Source organism: Hippichthys cyanospilos, chromosome 18 (genome assembly GCF_059441005.1).
Source record: "Hippichthys cyanospilos isolate Australia breed blue-spotted pipefish chromosome 18, RoL_Hcya_1.0, whole genome shotgun sequence".
Lineage (NCBI taxonomy): Eukaryota > Metazoa > Chordata > Actinopteri > Syngnathiformes > Syngnathidae > Hippichthys > Hippichthys cyanospilos.
The window spans coordinates 13,442,357-13,451,088 of NC_142386.1; positions in this window are offsets into that span (position 1 = coordinate 13,442,357).

The following is an 8,732-nucleotide window of genomic DNA, read 5'->3' on the forward strand; positions in this document are numbered from 1 at the left end:
ATTATTATTTACATTATATATTTATATTACTATGCACTAATGTAATTTTAATATATATTATTTACATTTTTTTTTCTTTGTTACCCTTATTTTTTTTAATTTAATAAGATTCATTTTAATATTCGTTTTCATATTAGGAGCATTTTGGGGCCTTGGAATGGATTACGCTTTTTACATGTAAAAAGCAGCTCTACTTGTGAAAGATTCATGTTACGAAATTACTTCCAGAACGAATTAGTTTTGTAAGTAGAAGTACCACTGTACTCCAGTTTCCCTCTCACATAAAAAAAGAAAAAAAAGACATTCATGGCAGATATATTGAATATTTTAAGTTGTCCATAGATGTTTCTGAGTGTGACCGATTGTTTGTCTGTGCGTGCCCTACGATTGGCTGGGTTCAGGGTGTACGCCGCCCACTGCCCGAAGACAGTTGGAATAGGCTGCAGCACGCCTGTGACCCTTGTGAAGATAAGCGGCTTCGAAAATGACAGGATGGATGAACTATATAGGTACCCAATTGACAGCTAACCTTCAATATTCTACGTCCTGCTTTGTCCACATGAATTATGCTTTGAAAAGTCAAGGAATTTTGCATCCCCAATGAATAATGACATTTTGTTCCTTTTCCAAAATTCCTCCCAGCGTTTCTTTTGTTATGTAACCACTGGGATGCAATTGAACAAACGACCTTCTTGAGGGAGCACGCGCCGGTGTGCAGAAAGCGCACCCGTCGAATACAAAGCAGATTGGAACGGCGTCTGTCCGCCCTCGCATTCCCATCCATCTTTGCTTCTGATTTATTGACTTGAAGGTTACGCGCAGTCTTTGGCTCACCCTCCCTCTTTTTCAAATGGCGCCACGGCACGCCTTGCTGGTGAGCAGAGGAACCCAATGGGTATTGGTCTCCAGTGGGATGGTGACAAGGACGCTACGTAGTCGACTGTCACTCAGCTAAATAAAAGAGTTTCAGAAAAAAGGCTGCATTTTGGGCCGGATTCCCACAAAAACCTTGAAGGAATTAAATTATTTGTCTCGGCTTTCAATTTGGAAATAAATCAGCGGGGAGATGATTAATGCTGGAGCATATGTCCTTCACATACATGTTCCGCCATCAACGATTTAATGGTGCAGTAAAAGTTGATCACTCTTATGAAATAAAAACAAATCCTGGCAAGCGGCGACAGTCTTCTCCTTGATACTCATGTTTATTTACAAGCGCAATTTATGAACACGCATCTGCTTGGCACATTTCACACCAAGTAGGGCCGAGAGGGATGAAGATGTCAGCGAGAAAATATATGGATATTAGCTACGGATCAAGTGGCCAGGAATGAAAGGGGGGGTGGGGGGGGGGGTATGGAAGTGGAGGAAAAGCCAGCCAGGAATAGAAAGAGGACATGGCAGGAAGAGATCAGCCATGATAGGAAAGTGGCCATGAAAAGATGAAGGTCATGAAGGGAAAAAGTTCATCGATGGCCAGCAATAAATGGAGTTCACCCACTAGAATTCACAAAAAAAAAAAAAAACTTTAGTGCATAGGTGCCAGAAAGAAGGCCCAGGGCCAAATCCAGCCCGCCACATCATTTTATGTGGCCCGCGAAATGCTAATTATGACTTCAAGGTTTTGACTAAAATTTTGATTTTTTTTAGTTGACTTTCAAATAAACTTTCAAAAAGTTAACTGGGAAACAACAAGGCTTTTTTGTTGTCAATCCCTCTTTGAGCATTTTTTACCGGCCTCTCAACTCAAAACTAGATAAACGTGTGACAATCATTTCTAAAATTGATTTGACTTCACAGTCATAAGAGCCCTCCAACAGGAATGAGAAGTTTAATTTGGCCCACCCTTGCTCTAGAACTCAGGTGTCATATTACAGTCCTCGAGGGCCAGTATCCTGCATGTTTTCCAGGTGTCTTCCCAACACACCTGAATCAAATAAGTAGCTCATCGGAAAGCTAAGCAGGAGCTTAAAACCATCCTAATAATTTGAATCAAGTGTGTTTGAGAGGGAAACATAATAAAAAGAACAAGTCAACCTTAGTGGGAACTATGAAGTGCAGAATTGATGGCGCTAACTTGGTAGTAGTAGTCAGTAACCAAGTATGGATTCAAAATAGACACAACAGTTTGAATTATGATCACGTCGAAAGTAAAGTTGGCAGGTACTGCTTGCAGTGTTATTAACCCCCGGGGGATATTTTGACCCAACACAGGCTTTTAGATGTTTTTGATGTATGAAATAAAAGCAAAAGCATACCAAAAAAAAAACACTAGGAGGCTAAAATATTTCATAGAGTGTAAAAACATGGCGACTTTCATTATGCTGTCCTGTCGTCCTTTCTAAATGCTAGCAAACGGAAGGTCGAGACGTACACCCTACAGATGTCAAATTTAGCCCATGTCGAGCTCATTTACTGCCATTCAAAAGTGGAATTCTTGTCAATTTTGGACATCCTCCAAACCCATTTTTTTATCATGCATTTCCCCCGATTTTTGCATTAATCCTTTCAACGGCAACTCCCAAAAAGGATGCAATATAAATGCGAAGAGTAAAATGTTGAGACCCCAAAACACTGGGGGGCGCTAGCATACAACTTATGACATTCGCAAGCCTTTTCAATAAATTCATTGAGTGGCTTAGTCTGACTCCCATAATGCAAAGTTCTTGCTATACATTGTGGGACTTGTAGTTGACAAAAGGCTTTCATGCAAAGCTTAATAATATATCTGCATGTTCCTGTCTGCGAAAAAAAAATATATATACATACATACATACATACATACATACATACATACATACATACATACATACATACATACATACATACATACATACATGGGTGATAAGGCCAGGTTATTAAAAAACAAAACAAAAAAACTGAACACTCAGGGGTTAAACAGTAAAAATGCATACGGCTTTCCATGTGGAATATAGTCCACATTTCACACGTAGCCTCATTTGATCATTTTTAAGGCATTTGGCATCCCAGGAGATACAAGATAGATTTGGCAACAGGAGCTGATTGGCCAGCCAGTGGGTTGACTCCTCTGAGGCTCAGTTTATTTTTAATATAGAGGATGTGGATTCAGACTTTCATTAAAAGCAAAACTCTTTTTCGCTGAAACACTGACAGGTTATTTCTTATAACAATCTGACAATGCTCCTAAAAAATTGCAAACTCAACGACGCAATGGTTGAGTATTTTTGCGTAGTTTTATAATAAAACGTATAAATTGATTAAATTACTTTTTTATTAATTGTTTAAAGGAGAACATAAGACAAAAGCATTCTTTACCATAATGTCTGTAATAATGTGGCCCCACTAGACTAAAAACAGTATTCTGAAAAAACTTGCATAATTGGGGATAATGAATTAAGCAGGCATTTTGACATTGGCTCTCGCCTGAAAATGACATCATAGTTGCCTATGGCTCATGTAATCATGGCTGTTTGCGAATGTCACATGACCAAACTCAGAAAACAAGTGAGCTGTGATTGGCCATTACATGAGTGACTGGGTTTTCATTTTCATTCAACAGTAAATGTTGAAATTGCCATTGTGTGGGTTTTGCTGCGTAATTCAAATGTCAAATGTCGAAGTTTGATGGGTAGCTCCGAACACCTGATTGGTTACCCTGCTCTTCAAGCTAAGACAGAGAGGGGTAACCAATCAGGTGTTAGGGCCTGCCCATCAAACTTTGATGGGAGAGTTTGACAACTTAAAATGAATTACTGAAAGGCGACAACACAGTGTGTCATTCATTAAAAGTGTTAATTATTTAAATATTGTATTAATTAATCAAAGGTTGCATTAATTAAATGTTTCATTAATTAATGAAAAGTGTAAATAATTCAATATATGTTCATTAATTAAATCAAACATTTAATTAATAAATGAAACATGTATTTAATTAATTATTGTTCTTTCTTTAATGTTTTCTTAAATAGATGTTAAATAGGTTAAATAAAACATTTTAATAATTAATGGAACATTTATTTAAATGATGACACTTTTAATTACTTAATAAAGTGTTTAATTAATTAAATAAATGATTATTTATATATATATATATATATATATATATATATATATATATATATATATATATATATATATATATAATATTTTATTTATTTTATTTTTATATTTAATAGTGTCATTAATGAAATATTTCATTAACTAATTAAAAGTGTACATAAGTTATACGAGGTGTTTCATTAAATAAATAAAATATTTAGAATATTCATATTTATAAAATAAATATGAAAATAAATAAAATTATAAAATAAAATATTCAATTAAAATTATAAAATATTCAATTAATAATGAAACATGTATTCATTAAATAGATGCTTAATTAGATAAAACATTTCATTAATGAAACATATTATTTAGTTAATGACACATCTAATTAATAAATAAAACATGTAATTAATTAATTAATTAATTGCACATTTATTTATTGAATTTTGTCACTTTGTCCTCCTTAGTTTTTTGGGTGTTTTGTGGGATTCATGTGATTGGTTGTCGCCTGAGCACTTAGTAGACAATGCAAGTGGCAAAATGTGTTTTAGTTGTACCTGAAAAATAATTTTGCTATCACATTTAAGGCAGCCAAAACCTAAAGTTTTTATGGCTGAAAATGGCTAATAAGTATATCACTTGAATCAGTAAACTAGTGGGTATGCATATTTTTTGAAAGAATACTTAAGTAGTTACTATTCTGTCATGAAAGTGCACCATTGTAAATAGGGGTGGGTCAAGCCGAAAAGATGCACGGCGCCACCCGTGGTAGCAGAAACTGACATATTTCAAGTCTGAGCAGAACAATACTGTTGAAAGGCCACGCTGGAAGACAAATAGGACAATAAACACTTATCAGATGTCCTTGTAAAACACTGAAGCATCCATGCGGGAACACTTCCTAGTGCCGAGGCATGAATTCAGATGCGCTCGTCTCTTAGCGCTGTTTAACTTTGCCACCATTGTTCCACAGGGCCGCATTAGCAGATTGTTTCCCCAATGTTGCTCTGGGGGACACGGAGGACACTGGCGGGCCGCCGCCTCCTCCTCTCGTCCTGCGGCTACTGTCGAGCTTCCTCAGATGATTTGTCACCTCAGCCGCAACTCGTTGCAAAAGGCCCTTTTTCAGGAGGGCGCCATCTGAAGGAAACAAACACTTGGAGGGAATAACAAGAGGGCCTTGGTAGAAACCTCTCAAACCGGATGAGCAAAGACTGCGATGGTACCTCGATCTGAGTGATCCAATTCAAAAGTTGGCAGATTTTTGTTTTTTTGGTCACAGACTGTGAGAGGCTGTTTTTTTTTCACCCCTTTCACTTGAAGTTCCCTTGATAAATTTATGGTATAGACCGACAAATTTCGTCCTACAAAAAATTTTGCGAGTTTCCTGCTAACATACAATGCTAATAAAACTAGCATTAACATCATAGTAGTTTAGATTTACCGTATTTTTTGGACTATAAGCCGCAACTTTTTCCTCATGTTTGAGCCCTGCGGTTTATCGTCCAGTGCGGCTTATCTGTGGTTTTTTTTTTTTTTTTTTGCAAGCCACCAGCAAGCAAATATGTGTATCTGTTCAAGGTGTCAATTTATGGAACAACTATCAAATAGAACTGAAAAGATGTGAATTAATGGCTGTGCTCAAAAAGAGTTAAAAAATATATTATTAAAAAAATACATATGTCTAAATTTAATAAGAGAATGTATATAATTTGGGGTAAAATCACAATAAATCTATTAAATAAGTTTTATTGTTCCTTAAATTGCATAAATCATATATATAGGCAATATGGGCATAACAAGTGCCACTCAAAGGTAAATAAATCCTTTCTATATTTTTCATTTATGATGTTTTCTGATTGTATACATGTATATTATATGTACATAGCACTTACTATACTATTTTGGTACAATTTTTTTATATGTATGTAGAATATTGATGTTTTTACCTGGGGTTCTAAACGCATTAGCTATTTACATATGTTTGGATTGCATGTCATACGAGGAATTCGCCTTAAGACCCCAACCGCGGAACGGATTAATGTGGTAACACAGGGTCGCACCGTATAAGTTTTATTTTTCTTTAAATTGTATAAATGTATATATATATATATATATATATATATATATATATATATATATATATATATATATATATATATATATATATATATATATATATATATATATATATATATATATATATGTATGTATGTATGTATGTATGTATATATATATATATATATATATATATATATATATATATATATATATATATATATATATATATATACATATATACATATATATATATATATATATATATATATTTACATATATATATATACATACATATATATATATATATATATATATATATATATATATATATATATATATATATATATATATATATATATATATATATGCATGTGTGTGTGTCTGTCAATCCAGATGATCCAGACGAATTGAACTGCTTGAGAAAAAAAGCCAATACCTTAAAGATTAACCCGAAGAAAAGGGTACAAAACACTGTCATCACAATCATATTCATCATTCATTTAATGTAAAAATAAATAAATAAATAAAATTTTTGACAGAACTTCCGCACACTTTGACAATGAGCGCTACTGGCGGCATCAGGTGCTATATTTTTGTAATTACACTACACGAAGCAAAGGCAAAGCCCGTTTCCGCACCCCCTGTCATTGCCCCCCTCCGGCCAATTGACCAGGATTTAAATTGTTTTAAGACTTTCTGGTAAGAATGTATTGCATATTTGATATTTAGCAAACTTGTTTCCCTTTTTTTCCTCCTTTCAGACATCAAATTTTTAACATTTACAGCAGAAACCTTTCTTGTTGCAACTAACCAATTCTCTTGTACTGAAATAATAACTCAACCCACAATTACCCAGCGAATGGTTTAAAAACAATCCAACATTTTCAGTGTGTTAAGAAAATGGACGAGACTAAAACCTGGTCGGGTCGCATTTGGTAATAGCCCACCAGTGGAATATTTCCAAATTCCCAGCAGTCGGGAATGAACGCAGCATCCAACAAAGGCAGGAAATGTTAAGCAGTTATCAGATCGCTTCATGAACGTGGACCCATCAATTGCGACTTGGCCTCTCTCGCGGCACTTCACAAGGCTCCAAACAAGAGTGAGCGCATGGGATGAGTGGCCGGAATCAGAACGACTTCCCGCGGTCCAAATGAGCTCCGTGATGGATGAGGCGGCCGTCAGCCTGACAAGTCGGGGGGGATTTATGGCAGCGAGGCCTCACTCGGTGTACGCTCATCCATTGTTGGCTGCACTACATCAGCTTTGTGACAGCCAAATTAGGCTTTGGCGTGATTGCTCCCCTTTTTGTTTGTTTGTTTGCTCGGATGAAGCGGTGACACGTCAAACCCCGCGCGGAGATCATTTTTCACCAAGTTACGTAAGCTCCTTTTCGCCACTTGGCCGAGTAAGGAGTGCACTTTTTTCCCATTTAGATAAGACAGAATGTTTTCAGATCAACTGTTTTGTTTTGACGAAAGAGCACATGAATAAATGACATTCCTGACGCAATTAGGAAGGTTGCTTGAATTTCAAATAAACTTCATTTAATTAGACAAATTATCAATGCCAGCGGTTCTCAAATAGGAATACGTGTACGTGAGGTTTTAAGGATTTCTGCAGGTATCAGAAAAGCTAAATGAATGTTTTTTTTTTTAAATACTGTGTAAAGCAGTGCTTCTCAATTATATTTTGCAAAGCCGCCCTAGGAAAAAGAAAACATTTCACGCCGCCCACTATCTATGAAATTATATAACTAAAACTGTATCCTTTTTAACACTGACACAAGGTAAAAGCAATATAAAAATCTTTCAACAACTGCTAACTTTTTTAAAACAGCATTTATACATAAAGGTTTGGCTAAGTAGAAAAAAACCCAAGTGCCTGAAAAATAAAAGATGCCAGTCCTTATTTATCACAATTACATTTCACATTGCAAAAACAAATCATTTACAGTGGGGTCATCCTCGAATGACTGCCAAGAATAAAAAAAAAAAAAGTATAATGTCACCCTCTAGTGGTGGCAGAAAGTTGGGCAAAAACACACAAAGGGACTATCAGACTGACTTTCGTATGGCTTGAAAAAATGACGGATGGACGATGACGGAAAGGGGGCGGGTCTCTAACGAATGACGGACCAGCAAAAAAAATGGAAGTTACCCATCTCTGCAAATTCCATTGCTTAAGTTAACCGGATTTAACTGAATTCCAAATGCTATTCATCACAAAACATTAGAAGCAAATGAGTTCTTATCAATACAAAACCTTTGCATATGCTAACATATACTAAAGGGAAATACCTGGCAAAAAGGAAAATGCTAACAAGCTAAACGCATACAGGTCAGCACTATTTAACATGCTAACATTAGCTTAGATGTTATCCCAGTCACAAGTTGTTGGCTCAAAAAACAAACTAATTTTGGGCATATCATAAATGACAACATTCAACAACAAAGAAAGTACAACTTACAGTCATGGGAAGGATTTCAGAGGCAAAACGTGTGTCACAGACTGACCACTCTCCAAAGCACAACATCCTTCTCACTACAAAATGTAATAACAGCGGCCAGAGGCGGCGCCAAAAAACAAAAATTAATCCAAACAAAGCAAGAATGAACTGTTTAAACAAAATAATTTCCTAAACA